Here is an 18,934-nt window from a genome sequence, read left to right as displayed (position 1 = left end):
CAAGAGTGCTTTGTGTCTGCCCTGACTGACTGCCTCAGACCTCCTGAATGGATCCCGCCTATTGTGCTTCTTGATGCAAAACAAGGCTCCAGAAAGTGGGGCTTTCGGTTTCTACCTTCCCTCCATGAAATCTGAGGCATCACTCTCGCCACAGAGCAACGAAGAGGAGGGGGGGGGGGGGTTGTCGTCATTTTCCGAAGCTCCTCACCTCTTCTTTCTTTAAGGTTAATCTGTCACTTCTCAACTGTTGCCTCTCGTGTTTAGGCTGTGGCCCTTCCCTATCTATGTCGGACGCCTGTATTAGCAGGCGGCTTGGTTTTCATAACCTCAGTGGAGAGACACATCAGCCCTGAAACCTGAGCAGAGGCTTGGCCTCCTCTCTGAGCCTTTGGCTAACTGCCAACTCTGCTTGGGGTCAAGGTGCGTCTGCAAGGAAAACAACCTTTTTTTTTAATACAAATGAAGAATGAAACCATAGACTGATGCATGGACTGATACATGAAGAACAAAGCTCACCAAGTTGCAGGAAAGTGATGTTGCAACAGACATACATAACTGCTTGCAGAGTTTTCTTTATGTGATGTTTGTATGGATGTGTTTTGGCAGTGGTTTCTCTCTCTCTTCTCCTCTGCTGGCATTTCCTTCTCTCTCTCTTCTCTCTTTTTTTTCTCTTCTTTTTTTCTCTCGTCTTCGAGAATCATCTCTACAGGGGAACCAGAACAAGCTTGTGGATGCTGTCCACCCTCTACTCTTGTTTGTGTTGGAGTGCCACATATTTATATGCAGCCCATGTGATCCATGAACTCAAACACGCTCAAGTTTTACACCACTGGTCACCTAAAGATCCCAGAGAGGACCTAATGTCTGTGCCTATACTCCTCTAGCTGCTAAGATGACTCCTAAGTGTAATTGCTGTTTGTCCCCAGCTTCCCCCAGTGAAGCCCCTGATGCGGTTTCTGACATGCAGTTTGTGTGCTTTCCCCCCGCAGAGCTATCACGTCGAAACAAGGACTTGCTGAAGGAGATGGAATTGGGGCCTCGGCCCTCTGGAGACAGATTCAGAACGTCGCCCCCTGCAGGCCAGGCAGGCTCGCTGTGAGGCCCACGTCCTCTCATCCATGGTGAGTTCACCCCCCTCCCCCACCCTCTTTGTGTTTTAAGGCATTTAAATCAGCGAAGTGATGATTGTTCACACATGTTTATAAAATGACCTTTATGGGTCTAAAAAACACTTTCATATAGCATATAACAGCACATCTGTACAATACTGTAAATTGATTTAGATTAGTGTCTGCCAAGTCTGCCAAAGTTGACTAAATGTCTCAGACTAGATAGCATGCACCACAGACTTGACCTCAAAGGCAAGGCAAGTTTATTTATAAAGCACAATTCATACTCATTGCTAAGTGCTTTACAAATTAGCAAATAAAACAACATAGAAAGATAAGAGATAAAAACAGGTAAAAGTGCATTCAAAAAGTTGCAAGAGCACTGTTTGAGAGCCTTAAAAGGAAGAGTGCAAGACATACCTTGAGCTATTAGGGCTGTTCTCAAATATTGATGTGTTTTGCCGTTGAAGCCCAGGTTAGTGTTGGCTGCACTGCCTTGCCCTGTCTTTCTATGCCCTCATACCTAAATATCCTGTTCCAGCACTTGAAAAACAAGGGAAATGTAGCCACAAAGACCCAGCATGCCCTCTACAGAGTATTTTGATTGAACCCCCCAAGTCTTTTTGGGTGGCCAGAAACAGTATGTCTGTGGTCGATCGTTATGGTTAAACCAACAGGGCTTTAGCATTTCAAGCCTTTTATGCCAAACCTCATCCGAGTGCCCATGCCAAGTCTGCCCTCCTGCAGAAGTCGGGAGGAAGGAACCATTGAAACAGAGAAATCGACGTTTAATTGACCCAGGCGTGAGGGAGGGAGTCTGTCGAGATGAACACGGCACACTTAAGCAGGGGGTTTGATGGGGATCTTGAGAGGCAGTGGGCAGAAAAAAGGGCAACTCTGACTGAGCTTTTTTTGCAAATTGCCAGATTATACAGATTCTGAGTCACAGAAAGTCTAAAGATGTTTTTCTTAAACCAAGAGATCTCAGAGGAGTTGGTGTTCTTAAAATACAATAGTTGGCTCTTTAGGGGTGTAGGCTTATAATGAAAAAGAAAATCTATAAAAAAATTGCAGTGTTAGAAGAGAATGGTGACATATGGTCCCTGTTAGCCTATTTGGACAGACCTCATTCTACTCTACAAGTTATATAATTTACCCTGTGTCCATTCCAAACAACTCTGTTTCCACATCACTTTAAATGCGGCCAAAAAAATGGAAATGGCTCCCAGGGCTGAGCAACTCTGGCAAAGGAAAGAGGTTGGCTATGATAATTCCATATGTGGTATGGTTTTATAATCTTTGTGAAAATGGACTGTAAGCTCTGTCTGCCTCTCCAAGAGCATGTGTTGTTAGACAGTAGAATGAACTGCGGGCTCGGGCTATCCGTTCTATTTCAAACTAACAAAAAGTGTCGCCTGCAGCAGTCTGCGTTACCTGTGCTGAATTTGTTCGAGCTACGATTTCAGCACCATACTCCTAGAGGTAGAACAAGGTCAGACTCAATTTTGCAGTCAGGGTTTGCATCAGCCCAAAGTTGCCAAGCACTGTACTCTGATGGAAATGTATGCCCCCCCCCTGCCTATATATCATTGTGATCTGGACCCGTTGCTGTGACTATAACATTACATGAACCATTATGCAGTGGGCTACTTCGGCCACATACCATTCGTCTTACTGTCATTCCCACAGGGCTTTCTCAATAGGCCGAGGAACCGCGCAGGCATTCATACTCTGCTGAAAGTCATTTTCGCTTTTGGGAAATGACTAAGCCTGCGGTGGCTACAACCTCGGAGCGTCGACTGGCTCGCCGAGGCTGCACCGCTTTGCTGCTGAGTCAAGACTGAAACAATTTCATTTACAACCTCAAAATGAGATTCACCAAAATCAACTTCCTGGATGCTTTTTTGTCGAGTGAACAAGTGACAAAGGGGGCGATGGGGAGGTGGGGCGGGAGGCTTCACAGAACCAGCCCGCAAAACAAAGATGGTTCTGTTCGAGAGACGACTCCTTATCCTGGCTTTAAAAGAGAAAAAAAAAGTTGAGAAGACGGTGGCTCTTGTTTGTCGAGCCGAAGCAGGGTAGAGCATCGGCAGTGTCTGCTCGCGGCTCATCTAATTAGCCTTGTGCCCATCCAGCCGTGAAATAGCCGTTTGGCTGTGAAATGGAACCACTGTGCCTCCCTTTAGAGTAGCCAGCGTTTTTTAGCAGCAGCGGCGGCGACGGCAGCGACAGGCATTTTAAGCGCTAACAGCCAGTCTCTGTGGCCATTATGACCAGAACAACGCTAAGGGCACACCAAAGAATTATGTGTGGGGATTATTAACTTTGATCTGCTCCATGACGGGAGGAGAGGGGTGGCAGGCTATTAGCCAATTTTTTACTTTTCTTTTTGTCCCTTTCTTCTTTTGTTTTGAAAACGTTGTTTTCTCTCGCTTGTCCTATCGCTGTTGTGGGGACGAGATAGGCGCGTTTCTCTCTCAAGTGTTGAGTGCACAAACGCAGGAAGTGGCAGAGATAACACTATGACAGAAGCTTTGAATTCCCCTTCACGTCATGTCTCAGCAAAACGCACTGGACTTAGAAATGATTCTGTGCTTATCTTCTGTCGACCTCTTTTTTTGCAGTGAGGCACTTTGTGGCAGGGTGAAATAAACTGATGAGGCTCAACAATATGGGGAAGTGTGACGTCATGTATTCTTCATTCCAGTCCATATTGGGACACAAGGCTTTGGAACCAGAAAGTCTTACATTCTTCTGAACAGATGGGTTTGGTTGAAACCTGAACGGCTCATTTAAATGGTGTTTGCACTGTGTTGAGGAAATGGGTAAGGAATGGATGAAGACTGTGGTAGACTCCTGTGGCTCATTTAGGGGACCACGTCTAGAGCAGATAAAGTAAAATATTTATCATCAGAATACATTTACGATACGTTCCATAGCTGTTGAATTACTCATGTAATGCCTTCCAAATGTAATGCAGCGCTAAGTGCTAAGGACCTGAAGTGTCTTTGAAAGTCTACAAAGAGGCTTATGTTACATTGCCACGCCGAAGAGCGCTAACTCTGAGCTCACATTTTGACAGTGTGGAAACTAAACATGTCCATGCAACCTTCAGCTGTTCATTGTCTACATTCTGACTTCATCACTGAGTGAGTACCAAATAAAATGCCAGTCATATAGCGAGCTTATGGTGCGAACCATGAATACTAATTCAAACCAAATGATCTCTGACTGAGTGTGAAGTTGTGCTCTCTTTACATAAACCCATTGGGGTTCTCTCTTCCTTTTCATATACCAGTGCCATATGTGATTACAAGCCTTTTACGATTCTCACGTCTGAGTGCCTTGATGACATTCTTCACCACCTTTGATCAAATCACCAAAACTACAGAGGGCTATTTTAAGTCCAGACATCTGTTCCAACTGTGTGTTCGCCTGATTGCCTCTCATTAATTGAAACAAGGGAAGAGAAACGATGCTCACGGTTTCTCTCTCAGAATTGATCGTAGCTTGATCGTGGCTTTATGTGTGTATGTTTAATTATCTTACTCTGGGTGCGTGTGTACCCTATGGAGCAGATCTGGAGAGCTCTGACCATAAGTGCACTGTTGCAGCACGTGCACCATAGCCCGCCTCATATCTGCTTGGTTTACATAGTGCGTGGGTCAAGACCTGAATGGACGCAAGGAAAGTGTAGCTATCAGGAGGGAGAAGCTGACTCAGTGTTTTCTCGGTGAGAGTGGAGAACGTGATGGATGGAGACCAATGAACATGCCAGTCAATGCAATGCATTGCAGAGCAATACTGCCTCTGATTTGTATGGCTATTCTGATGCAGGCCTCAGTTCCTGGGTGTGGAATTGCTTGGAATCAAGGCCTTGGCAGAACTATATAGTACATGACATTTTAAAGGCTTTTAAATGTTTCTTTGGTTCAAATAGTAGAGTAGAGTAGTGGCCTCACACAGTATTCATTTAGCAGACAGTGCAGCAGGACTGGAGAGGAGAATTGGTTTCCTCCTGGAGTGTAAATAGCTTTGGATACAAATATTTACTCAACGACCTGAATGTAAATTTTAAAAAGCACTTAACGTCAGCACTAGGAATTATTCTTGTCCAGCACACCAGCTTTACCCGGCTGAATTCTGCACTGCCTGCTCAGTGTGGGGCTGCAAGGACGCATCCTAGTCATTTATAGGGCATTCTCTGACAGGATGCATCGTTAAACGCCAGCGAGCCAATTATCCATGTGTGCTTTTCCCTAGCATCCAGCATGGCACAGCAAGCAACCTTCACACGTGGCAAAATGCCCTCTGATTAAGCTCACTCCTATATCAGGGGGAAAAAATAAACCAACTGATTTTTTTTATACCTCTGATGGGCAATTAGGTGGCGTATCCAGCTTCCCTGGACTGTTTGTTCAGGGGCGCCTGGGCGCTTGACTGCTGATTAGTTCTTTGACGTCTGCCTGGGGTCGGGGCGGACAGCGGCACGTCTCCTGATTGACAGTGTCTCTCATACTCCATGGAGCCCATGGCGTGTCCAGTCTCTCTCTCTCTCTCTCTCTCTCTCTCTCTCTCTCTCTCTCTCTGAGGTGTCAGTGGCTCTCAGCACTGTCACTCAAGATTAGAGGAGGGAGTGCAAGCCCCCTGATTGGACAGGTGCCACTTGTTGTTGTGATCTGATCAGCTGGTGACTCTTGTGCCCCTGAACAACAGATGAGGAATTGGCCTTCTGCTGCTGGGAGCGTTGACCTCGTCGCTTTATAAGCGCAGGACAAAAAAAAAGCATCTGTTTCAGAGGGTGTGCTATGCACAGCACTGACTTACATACTCTTGATCGTAAAATATTAAGTCCCTGGAATCTGGCCATTTGGCTGGACTCTACACATTTAGACGCCCAGAGTGCACTAAATGACTCCCATGTCGCTGCTTTGGAAGGCTTAAAAGAGGATCTTTTCACTCTTGTAGGACTCCATACTGTCCACATACTCTCAACTTTGAACTGATGAAGCATGAAGAGTTCCTTGAGGAGTGTTTGCATTGGGTCTTTAGCTGCTCCCACCCACATCTTAAATCTTAAATAGTTACTGCTGCTTTGAGAAGATTTATTTTATTAGTGTGGGCCTCAGTTTTTATCTACAAACCTCCCCCTTTTTCCTGCCACAGGAAGAACTATCAATAGAGGCCCATAAGAGGACGACAGTCACGATTTTGTTAATCAGGCTGCCTGTTTGCTTTTGCTTCCACTGTAGTGGTATCTGGTGACGGCCCTCGTTGAGCAGGGCGACGTTATGGAAAAGGAGCCGACAGCGGAGCTCGTTCTCACGGAGTGGAGACTTGGGACATGAGAACACGCCGTTTGAACAGTGTCAAGCAAACCACGGGGGTAGATTTGTTTGGGAGCGAGATGCAGACTCCGGAGGTTGTGCTTGGGCATCCTCGCAGCAGGGATCTTTAAGTTCTGTTCCTGTGCGCAACATCCTCTAGACACGCCCGTGCCAAGATCCACTCTGAGTGGGAGAGGAAGTGCAAGGCAGCGTGACACCGTTAATGGGAGTTTTTATTTCCAGAAACATCTTTCTTTTTTTTTTCATTTCTTTTTTTAAGTGTCTCTAGACACACAAACACACACACACACACACACACACATAAACACATAGTCATAAACACGCTCTCATAAACACTAACACATATACACACAAGCACAGAGTTTCAGATGCAAACTCTTGAGGAATCCCTCAAATAAACACAGACCCAGGTCTACCGCTTCTCATACTTGAAATAATCCCCTTCTCACAGACTCTGGGTTCTCACTGCACGGGCCTCCCAGGGGCTCTGTGGAGACTTTGGCTGACCGAACATCAAAGAGCCCCCTGCTTTTTATCTAAGCTTGTTGTGTTTCGCTTTCCGTCTCTTACTCCCCACTTCTCTCTCTTTTCTTTTTTCATTGCTTTTTCTTTTCTCGTTTGACTTTTCCTTCTTTTTCGCCTGCGTGTTCTTTTGCTCCCCCTCTCATCTGCAAGTGTGTGTGTGTCAGTAATCGGTATCGCTTCTCTTCGGCTTCTCTTTCCTTCCACTCTCTCTCTCATAGCTTCGCCCAAACTGACCCCCGCTTCCTCCTCCGGGCTTCGGTAGGCTTCGCACAGCTAAGCTACTGCGAAAAACTCTCCGCAGAACTTTCTCTCAAAGGACATCTTCTCTTTTTCCTGCCCTTTGAAAACCCTGCTTCAGAGCGATGGCGATAATGGAGGTGGTGTTTAATTTGCAACCGGTGCGGCTCTCCCTCTCGCGCCGCTGATGGTGGGTAATAATGTGCATAGTTATCTAGGCCGACGTAAGATGTTAATGATAATTACCATGAGCGGGAAGACGACGGCAGTCATTAGAATAGTGATTGGTTTGGTGGTTTTAGTCCGTACCCACTTGAGCTGATGTAACCTTGATGACTCGGTCTGCGACCTTGACGGACAAGCGGGGTAGATTCTAAACATATTTCATGGTGAAGGTGAGAATACACATGTTCAAACACGTCATGTACATGTATCCATTATACACCTTGGCTGTTGGTGTTTTGTCTGTGTTTTTGTAATATTTGGATGGGCTTTTCTATCAAAGATCACATACACACACAACATTTTAATTTAGTGCTAGCATGCCAGCTGTAAGTTTAATGTGGCCTTTGACCCTGCATACTGTGACCTCTCACCTCTGAGAGGTCATCCCCACTCAGTCATCCCTTAAGTGACGGGGGCAGTCAGCTGTTTGTGGCGCCACACAACTCTTAATGGGACAGAGGCCAGCATGAGTAACCAGAGGTCATAGGGTCACGAACAGCAGCAAGTGCCATGGACAATAGGAAAGCACTATGGAAGCTGCACGTGAATTGGACCTTTGATCGCAGCAACTAAGCATTAAGCTTTATGCCTGGATTTGCATGGAAGGACAGTAATAAAGGACAGATCCACAACAAGTGTAAAGGTGTTTTTTTATTGTGCTTTTATTGTAAAAGCATGTTTATTTCACACCTCTTAGTAGACATGATGTCTGTAAGGTGCAGTAGCTCACTTATAATGTACGTTCACGAAATTAAAATGTATATTAGCTATATTAATAGGGGTCATAGGGTCCAAAACAAATGAGCATAGGGCTTACTGCCAGCCAACTAGCCTTGATTAAAGTGCTCATTAAAGCAATTCTAGATTGCATATCAGGATGTTAAGCAGAGGAGAGCATAACGAGGGCGCTGATGAATCAGATACCCTGACTTTTATTTTTTGTTCTCGGTGCAGGCAACAAGCAACCGTGAAAGCAGCTAAACTCTATTAGGATGCTAATTACCAAAAATTCTGTTAGAAGCTAATCAGATCTGATGGCCTGTTGTTTCACAACCAGTTCTGCTCTGAAGTGTTCCCTCGCCTGACAAAAAAAAAAAAAAAAACAGGACAAAGACACAGGCGCCTCAGCCTCTGAAAGTGTGTTTCTGGGCTCTCACTTTGCATTTAATTCCTCCTTAATTGGTGTGTGTGTGTGTGTGTTTGCTGTGGTCTGGTTTTCGTCTCTCTCACTGCTGGCCAGATCGTGGTGTGCTTATAGGGGCACAGAACCTGCACCGCCTCTTAGTTGAGAGGGTGTAAAGGGTTTTACTGCTGCACCGTCGCCTTCCTCCCTCTCTCGTTATCACCCTTAACGGAGGAAGTGCTCTCACCGCAGGCCTGGGAACATGACGGAGAACCCCACCAGAAGGCACTGGGAGAGAAAACAACCGACCTGCCCCTGGATCTATCACGTGAAGAGAACCTGAGAAGGTTCTCATTGTCAGACATGGCAAAATGTGTTTGTGGTTAAATAGGGACATGCAGCTCGCTAACCCACATCATTGTTTTCAGCACAGGATGGGAAAATTGAGAGGCTGCGGATTAGTCATTCCTCTAATTAGATTCAGGCAAGAATTTCCTCTCTCTGCCTCAAAGTGATTTGTTTTTCAGAATGTTTCATGAAGGAAGTCAGAAGTTAATTGTAGTTATTTTGATGATTCATATAATATGTGTTTTCCCCTAATGATAGTGTAAGTACAAGACCACATGGATAGAACAAATAGTGTAACTTTCTCAACTTTGATCCTCTAATTGCAGGGGAACGTGTTGCTGCAAGCGAACGGTTCCATTGTAGTCATCACAAACGAGACCCTTTGTTTTCGAGGGAAGAACAAAAAAAACGTAGGATGTTAATTCGCTCCTGGCTGTTTTGAAACCTCAGCAGTCCCATCACCCTCCAAATGAAATAAATCTCATGGTGGTTGGGGAAATAGCTCAAGCCGTTTTCAAAAGGCTGATAGCGCAGGCGTACTGTTTTTTGAAAGGCCCCCCCATTGTCTCCAATCTCGCCCTCTATTGAGGGTGGCAGATGCTCAGCTAGAAGCTACCGCTCATGCCGCGGCTGAAACGGCCTCTGTGCGACTGAACCAACCGAAGACCACCGAAAGAATGGAAATTGAAACAAAAGAGCGAGTCTGAATGAGCAGATACATTGATTTAAATGAGTAATTGAATAATTCAAATTGAACTTATGTCAAGGGGAATAAACTGAATAGGCTGGAGAGCATCGGCGTGGCGCATTGAAACTGAGTGTGTCTGGCCAGTGGTGAAGTTTGAGACAGTTTTTCCTTGTTCCATTGCTGTTTTTGAGTTGCTCCCTCCACAGACACTACTCCACAGTGGACTACACCCCCCGGCCGACCCACCCCACACACACACAACTAAATGCTCTGTGGAGGGCAGTAGTCCCCCCCCGCTCAAGTAGAGGAAACTGCAGGTGGGGCCAGGTCAAAGGTGAACTTTAAGAGCAGGAGCACAAACTCACTTCCTGAGTGGGCTTGATGGCGACTGATGAGAGGCCCTTAGATGGGAGTAAATTGGCTGTAGAAGCCGTGGTTGCTAGAGGGAGGGACCGTAAGAGCACCTGATTCTGTGGCTGCTAGAGATAGGTTCAGATAGCAGGGGAGGAAGGGAAAGTGGTGCAATCAGCACCAGAGTAAAGCGCACACTCACTACTTAAGATGCTAAATGGCTAGTCAGGAGTCCAGGTGTCTTTTAGGGATCTATGCTCTGTTAGATTGACCATTTTGGTTTCTTTTTGAAGTGTGTGCCAGTCAGCTGGCCCCTTATCAGTGGTGCTGTGGCTCGTTGTGTCATGTAGTCTTGTCGTAATCAGCCAATCAGCTCATTTTTGTCTTGTGCCTGGGCTGTTTACCAGGGTTTGTCTTTTCACTTTGGCTTCTCTGCAGTCGTTGGAGAAGTTACTGGGATGCTGCCAGTTTTAGCTGAGCATCCATGATGACTGTCAGGGGGAAAGCCTTCTGGAAAGATCCGCCATGAGCAGGGTTGACGGCAGCAGACTTAGGCTTTGTCTTCTGATGGATGATCAGCTTTTTCATGAGCTACATTGCCAGCTCTCTCAGAAATGAAAATGGTTTGACGTTTTATTTATTTATTTATTTATTGCGTCATTTTTGTATGTATCACCCTCCATGTTTTCATGCCGAAAGAAAGACAGTTATGGTCAGACTTGCCAGGTTTTGAAGTGGGGTGATCTCACTCACCGTTTTTTATTTGTAAAATCCCTGCGTTGGCTCATTCCTGCCAAACAACGCACACTGTCAGTGACTACAGTTGTAATTGTTCCAGTCCTTTGTTTTTTTCCTTTATTTTCTCCCCGACAGTTTGGTTCCCATCATCAGTAGTGTAGCGAGCGTTGACTCTGAATGAAGCTTTCTTCAGCTTGCAATATTTACATTCAACAGTGGATGGACATTGGATCTGATTGCATGATTGCATTGTTTCTTTTCAATACTCAGCCGGCAGTTATGTCAGCAGAGAAAGAGAGAGAAAGAAAGAGAGAGAGAGAGAGATAAAATTCGCAGGGGGAAAAAAACTGTTCCTTTTTCCCTATGGAATAAAACAAAAATAGTGTTTTCCTTTCCTGTGGCTCCCCTCTGAATAATCTCTGTCGCCAGAGGTGTTGGGTTTTGGCTGTTAGTCTGGTTTGGTCTGGGTAGGCAGAGTGAGTAGGGAGATAAAAACTCACTGCCCTCCCAGAGCTCACTGAAAAAGAACGGCGAATGAATGGGCTTTGTGTGCCAGAGGGACGAGAGATTTGGATGTGGCTGACCACGATTTGACAGTCAAATCTCACAGGGACGGACAGACAGACAGACAGACAGACAGACAGACAGCGGCTTGGCGGACCCAATCCAGGTCAGTGGGTCTTCAGAAACCAAGAGAGGGTCACAGAATGCCAAGACAGGGTCACAGTTGGTGAGTTCCTGCTTCCACGCCGACATCACTTCCTGTCTGTGTGAAGGTCAAGCCCCTCTTTAGCTCTCCTCTCGCCTCTGGAACAGCCGTGTTTGACGTCAGTAATGGAGAGGACATATTGACGCAAATGGCCACGGCCGAGCAAACGAGTCTTTTGAGACCAGCACACAAAGACTCTCCAGCTCTTTCGTGGTAACCTTTCCTTCCGCCTGAGTTTGTCTTCCTTCCTTTTCTCTCTTTCGCTCTCTCTCTTTCCATCCGATTGGTCCCTCGCTTTGACCCAGTAAATGTGCCTGTATGTGGTTGTCATATATAGGCTACATCGTTTCCCCCTCCGGTCTTATCCTTTGACCTGCCTTTGTTTCCTCTCCTTTAAAAATATCGGACACAGACAGAAACACACACACACTCACCTTTACTACACGGACAACCTTGGAGTGGTGTCTGTGTGTGTATGAGTATTTGTGTGTGTGTGTTTCTATGAATGTGTGTGTGTGTGTGTGTTTGCATGTGTACCTTTTCTGCATAAGTAGACCTGTGTGTGTGTATTGCATACATGTGTGTGTCTTCCGTATCTGTATGACAGTAGAGTGTGCGTGCGTGCGTGCGTGCGTGCGTGCGTGCGTGCGTGCATGCGTGCGTCTCTTGTCTATCTCCCAGGGGACGCAGTGTCTAGCCAGTATGATTGATTGGCAGCCCACACACAGGATGGCTCCCACGGGACGTAATGGCTATCGGGGGCATTTGTTTAACTAAAGGATTACACATGTGAGGCCCTGAAAGCCTAATATGTATTCATTTAAAGGACACCTCTGTCAAAGGCTGACACCTCTATGTCTTCCTTTCCTCCTCTCTCTTCCTCCTCTCTCTCCTCTTCTGTCCTATCTACCTGTCACCACCTAATCCCACTATTTATTCGAGTGAAATGTGCTTTCGTTGGCCTCGAGTACATTTGCAATTATAATGGAATCACTCTTAAGCATACTATCAATTCATAACCAGGATAGCTGATTTCTCCCATCTCCCTCTTTGTTCAAAATAAATGTAAAATTGTTATTTATGCAGTAGAAATGATGCTGACTAATATGGGTAATGTGGAGAGCAATTGGCTGCAGCTGAAGTGAAATTGCCTTGGTATAAAGCTCTCAAACCTACCAGGTGGGCAGATGGATGGATTGGGATAACACCCAGTCAGTTACGCTCACATATATTTTTGGTTTAGTTACTTTATGAGTCAGTTACTTCTCATACAGTGGTTATCGTGCAGAAATGCATGATTTACAATTTTTCTACTTTTTAAAATTGCAGTTCCCTATTTGCGTAAATTATTTACATGTGCTCAATACAACCAAATGAGGTGGACTGTTTGCAGCCTACTAGCCTACACATATATTTTTGCTTTACTTACTTTATGAGTCAGTAAAATCCTCTACAGTGATTGGAGCAGCACACAGTTAACCAAATCTAAGCAAACAGTATTTGAATCTAACAGTATTTGCAGTGAGTTGCGGAGTAGTCCAGATGCAACAGTGAGAAAGGGGACGTGAATCACGATACGGTTAACACACTGTGAATCCCTCCTCCTCTCCTCCTCTCCTTCTCTCCCTACCTCTCTCCCCCCTACTCTCTCTACCTCCCACCACTTAACCGATACTGTCACACACTGGTCGAAGGCCAGCGTCACTCCTGGCGACCCCACAACCTGCCTGATAAATGGAGGGTGGGAGGACGTGTGCTGACACGCCCTGTCACCAGGGAAACGGTTGCCGTGACCCCCTTTTCTGATAGCGCTGTAGCTACAGCTTGACTCTGCTGTGCTTTCTGTGGGCTATTCTGGACAGTGGACCAGCTTGAGCTGAACACACAGTACTGCCAGTGTAACAGCGATGGAGCCGGCCAATGAGGCCCATATTTTAGATAAATGTTCAGAGGGTTAATCCGTGTATTATATACTTAGGTGTGGCTCACTTCTGCCACAAAAGAAGTGATCCTGCCCAGTGTGTAAATGTATTGGCCTGTTTGACCATAGCTGACCCTATTTTGCATTGACTTCCTGCTTGGAAGAGGGCTACAGAAAACCATGTTATAAAAGTTAGTTTCTCATACAGTGATTTTTCGTGCAGAAATGCATGATTTGCAATTTTTCTACTCTTTTAAAATTACAGTTCCCTATTTGCGTAAATAATTGACATGTGCTCAATATAACCAAATGAGGCGGACTGTTTGCAGAACTAGCCTACACACGAGTGTCAGTGCAAAAACACCATTCCCAAACAATAGACAGTGAGCGCATTCAAGGCCTTCTCAAGACAGACAGACAGGCAGGCAGGCAGGCAGGCAGGCTCTGTGGTGGGTGGAGCGAGCCGCTTCCATCTCTATGCTCCTCTGCTGTAGTAGACGCCACGGGCGGAGCTCCTCACTGGACCATTCCCCCATTGTTCTCTGGCTATAACCGACTCAGAGAAAAGAGAGGAAAGGGAAGGGGAGAGGAGGAGGCTGGTGTTTTCGAATGGCCTTGTGTGGAGAGCAACCCCACACACACACACTCACACACACACTCACTCTCACCCCCCCCCCCCCCCCCCCCCCGCCTTACCCCTCCAGAAGGAAGACAGAAGTGGGTCACGCGGGCTGCAGGAAAATGACACATCGATCTCCATCTTCATGCTTCTGCACTGTATTTAAACAGCTACTGCCCTGTGAATGAGAGAGAGAGAGAGAGAGAGAGAGAGAGAGAGATAGAGTTAAAGCAAAAGATAGACAGATGGAGGCAGAGGGATAGAGAGTAAAGGAGAAGGAGAGAGAGGTGCGCAGCAGGTTAGGTCTACAGTCAAGTGCCTAAACCCCCCAAAAAACACACCACCTGACTGGTAGGTGTGGGACGTGTGCACACACATTCATACTGACAAGCACACGCATTCATATGTGGACACGAACACACACACACACACACACACACACATACACACACACACACACATACACACAGACACACACACACACACACACACACACACACACACACACACACACACACACACACACACACACACACACACACACACACACACACACACACACACACACACACACACACATTCCTTCTCTCTGCTGGTACTGTAGTTTGGCCTTGGGCTAGCTGGCTTTTCAGGGGACCAGAGAGTGCAGTCTTTTGTTAGTTCATTCGCTGCCTTCAAGGACAGCAGGAAAAGAGCTACACAGATGGAAGTGAAGCTGAAATGAGTTTTTGTGTGTGTGCGTGTGCGTGTGTGCGTGTGTGTGTGTGCGTGTGTGTGTGTGTGTGTGTGTGTGTGTGTGTGTGTGTGTGTGTGTGTGCGTGTGTGTGCGTGCGTGTACGTGTGTGTCTGTGTCTCTTGTCTTGTTGAGAAAGAGAGAGAGAGAATCAGAAACATACCCCCTCCAGGCCCCCTCTCTGTAGGATATCCTGTGCTCACACACTAGACAAACGGCCAGAGCCGTACGCACTCAAGGGTGAAGTTAGAGGAAACACAACACACACACACACACACACACACACACACACACACACACACACTCATTATGCCCCCTACAGAGCTGCTCTGTACAGTGCCAGTGTGTGTATATATTTACGGTCCGTATTGAGTGTCTATCATCTCCTCGGCCTGCTAGCTCTTTCAAAGCGAACCGGAACCTGGACGATGTTATTTTACCCAACAGAAATACTACCTGAGCGTACATCCCCTAATTTGACTTGGTTATGCTCAGCCCAGTCAGTCAATATGCAAATGGTTAAAGGAAGTCCTTCCCAAGGAGGAAGCGAAGCACAGGGAGAATGTTACAGCAGAAGTGGGATGTATTACCATATTGCCAAGCCAGCATGTTCACGCCATTGTACCACTGTAATGCTATTTCAGTTGGTTCGATTATATTATTATGCCTTGGCTTGTTCTTAGCTTCTCTTTAACGCACACTAATTTGTGTTGCGCTGAAATGTGTGCTGTGTGTCTGCGGTTATGGGTGTGTGCCGCCGCTTTTAAGTTTGTTTTGACGCAAAGCCTTATCATTTATCTCAAACTGATGGCAAACTCGCTTTAATGTGTGCTAACAAGCCTTCTACAGGAGAAGGAAACGTGAACATGTTATTCGGGGGGGGGGGTGGCGGGACAGTGTGATAATTTTCCACTTGGAAAAAAAAATGATGAAAGGAAGATAAACAAATGGAGGAATGAAAATCGAACAATGGTGGCTTTTTTTCCCTTCCTGTCTCTTCTCCTCTCTTTTTTCTCTGCCCATGGCTTGATTGTGTTCTTGAAAGTCAGTGTCATGCCTGTTTGTCGTCACGTTGCTAAGAGGGAATTCTCTTTGTTCTTCTCCATCAGACGATAATATACTGAATACTGTGCTCAGGAACTCTGTGTGTGTGTGTGTGTGTGTGTGTGTGTGTGTGTGTGTGTGTGTGTGTGTGTGTGTGTGTGTGTGTGTGTGTGTGTGTGTGTGTGTGTGTGTGTGTGTGTGTGCGCGCGCGTGCGCGCGCGCGCGAATGTGTGTGTGTACATATGCATGTTTGTGTGCTGTGAAGACATGTAGTTCATGACTAAGATGGAGGGCCCCCAAACACAAATCAATAATATAATAGAGGATTGCTCTATTGGGTGTGTGGGAGGCAAAATTGCCAGTATAGATCTATCTATAGATTTTTAATGTGTCCTTTGGGACAATAGGATGAAGATAAAGCCTCTCACTCGTATGTGTGTGTGTCTTTCTCTCTCCTTCCCTCTCCCTCTCTCTCTCTTTCTCTTGTATGTGTGCGTGTGTGTGTGTGTGTGTGTGTGTGTGTGTGTGTGTGTGTGTGTGACCTGTGTGTAAGTGAGCTATTTACTCTGCCCACGAAATGCTTAGCCGGCAGAATGCCTTATCTGTCTGTTTCAATAAATGTTTGAACTTCTGTTGTTGAGATAGATAGAGATAGAGAGAGAGAACTTTGAAGACTGCAAGCTCACTTTTGTTATTTAATAGTTGATTTTTCTGCACTTGGTCATGGAGTGAAATGAGAAGAAGACTGCAGAGTAATGGCTATCTCAAAAGAACTGGCTCGCATACGCACTGCTTGGATAATGGAGTGTGTCTGTGGGTGTGCGCGCTCGCGTGTGTGTGTGTCTGTGGGTGTGTGTGTCTCTTTATGTGTGTGTGCTTGAGGGAGACAGAGCTAGGGTGCGGTGGGCTTTCACAAAATGACAGAGACTAAGAGAGGTTTAAAATGCAGCCACCAATGGCCAATTAGTCCAGAGTAAAGCCATAACGAGCTGGTCATATGATGCTGCACTACAGTGTGTGTGTGTGTGTGTGTGTGTGTGTGTGTTTATATGTGTGTGTGTCAGGGTTTCCGTTAGCCCGAAATGAATGTGATAGCTATAACTTGCAGGTCAAAATGTCCGTATTATGCAGCTATAAGGCAGGCTATCCCTCAACAGGACATGTGTGTTCTGACAGTGAAACAGCCTGTTAACATCCTACAGTACTTCTTTCCCCAAAAGGGTACGACTTCCCCTGAAGTGACTAAACCAGCAGCCGCACCTTTCTTTGATGCGAAGGGCACATGACGAGATGTAGAGGCAGTGATGACGGCGCTCCACGCTTATGGCGGTTTAGCTTTTAGCAATAGCATGCTAAGTGCTTATTTATGAGTTCAGCGAGCTGTACCCTGACTGGCCTACACTGGCGAAAATTGACTGTGTTCTACCCGTGTCAAGCATGCCAGAGGGGCTTTTCTCCGCAGAATCGAATTAAGGTGTCGCTGCGAAGTCATAGGAGGAGGAGAGAGTTACGCCGCTTATGTGCATTGCAAGCTGCAAGATGTTTTGTGAAAGCCTACATTTTGCAGCTAATGTTGAGATTATTGAGACATTCAAGCGGAAACCCTGTGTGTGTGTGTGTGTGTGTGTGTGCGTGCGCACCATAGCAGATAGGAACCCACTCCTCCTACTGCTAATAGGTTACTTTAGTTCTTCTCCTGCCAGTTTGTTCTTCTCAGAAGCAAAAACCCACACACTGAACTTCACTTTAAAGCTCTGTTTATTTTAAGTGCCTTTTTCTGGTCTACTTGAGGGCCTGATGAATGTCAGTAGGACTGAAACACGGCAATCACACTTTCCTTTATAGAGTGCTGGTTCTTTTGAGAAAAAGCAGAAATAGGGGCCGTTCACATTGAACGACGCAACAAGGAATCAGCTAGGCTGTTGTGATGCGTCACGCATTTATTTGATTGGGGCTCAAGCAGAAAAAAATGTGAGGTGCCTCGCAATAGTTCAACTTATGTTTTTTTTTTCAACAAACGGCTGTTGTGTAGCTACCTCTCTGTGATATGCTATGCTATGTAGCCAGTTATCTTACTAACTATAATGTTTCATAGAATTCATTTTTTTTAATTCTCACATTTTGAAATATTAACAACTTTGTAGAGACAAAGAAAGCCTCTCAATGTGAATGGTCCCATACAGACACACTTAAATGCCCACAGATGCTGGGGCACACCTCACACTACATTCACATGCACGCACGCACACACACATGCGCACACACACGCGCACACACACAGACACACACCTTGCACATCATTTCCTCACCATTTTTTCAGAGGCCCTGGTTGGCTCCACAGTTCCACTGTTGCTATGCAACGCCTCCTCTGTCTCTAAGTGATGCATTAATTAGAGTTGTGGTTTTGAATACAGTCGTTATCGGCGACTGGAGTTGTTGCGTGGTGACTGCTGTGTTTATGTTCGCCTTAAAGATTTCGCCACTGTGACAGAGAGAGGGGATACCATGGGAACAGCATCACCACCAACTCCCCCCCCCCCCCACCCCTCCATCTGCCCCCATCTGCCCCCAAACACTGTCACACGAAGTCAAGTGTCGAGAACACACACACACACACACACACACAAATAATCACGGACACACAGGCACAGATTGTATGCTCTCACACATACATGAGGGATAGCCTGCATGTATACATGTTGGCTCACAGACAGATATGGGATCAAGATGGCGCCTAGGCACAAAGACTGTATATTATGCAAAGACTGAATACTCCCACACTAGAAATAGCATTCATGAGCCAACATGATCACACACACACACACACACACACACACACACACACACACACACACACACACACACACACACACACACACACACACAGGAACACAGTCATCTGGAGAGCCTCTGACATGGGATTGTCTTCCAAAACTATGGCGGGAAAATCCATTAGCTAACGTCTCTCTTTTGAAGACAGTGAACATATTTTTCTGACAGCAACAGAACATATTTTTCTCTCTCACAGACACACTTACACACTCTTCCCCCCCCCCCCCCTCTTTCTCGCAGTCAGTCCCTAAGGATCAAATCAAAGCTGTCTCATCTAAACCTGTGCTGTCTCTGAAGGCAATTCTCCCATAATACGCTGAAACACAGGCTGGCGCACTGAAGATGAAAAGTCTAAATTCAAAACTACATCGTAAAGTTCAAGTC

General features: G+C 46.0%; 1 protein-coding gene across 4 annotated transcripts in view; it reads left to right on the top strand.

Moving 5' to 3' along the window:
* The window catches only part of tanc2a (tetratricopeptide repeat, ankyrin repeat and coiled-coil containing 2a), a 218,282-nt gene that overhangs the window by 86,917 nt on the left and 112,431 nt on the right, over positions 1 to 18,934 (top strand). For all 4 annotated transcript variants that reach the window (XM_031575274.2, XM_031575268.2, XM_031575257.2 and 1 more), the window contains exon 2: positions 990 to 1,121. The gene's annotated coding sequence lies outside the window, so the exon portion shown is untranslated. The remainder of the gene's footprint in view (positions 1 to 989; positions 1,122 to 18,934) is intronic.

This window comes from Clupea harengus, chromosome 1 (genome assembly GCF_900700415.2).
Source record: "Clupea harengus chromosome 1, Ch_v2.0.2, whole genome shotgun sequence".
In the NCBI taxonomy this organism is placed as follows: Eukaryota; Metazoa; Chordata; class Actinopteri; order Clupeiformes; family Clupeidae; genus Clupea; species Clupea harengus.
Note: the sequence above shows the minus strand (reverse complement) of the source record. Positions and strands in the feature narration are given on the sequence as shown.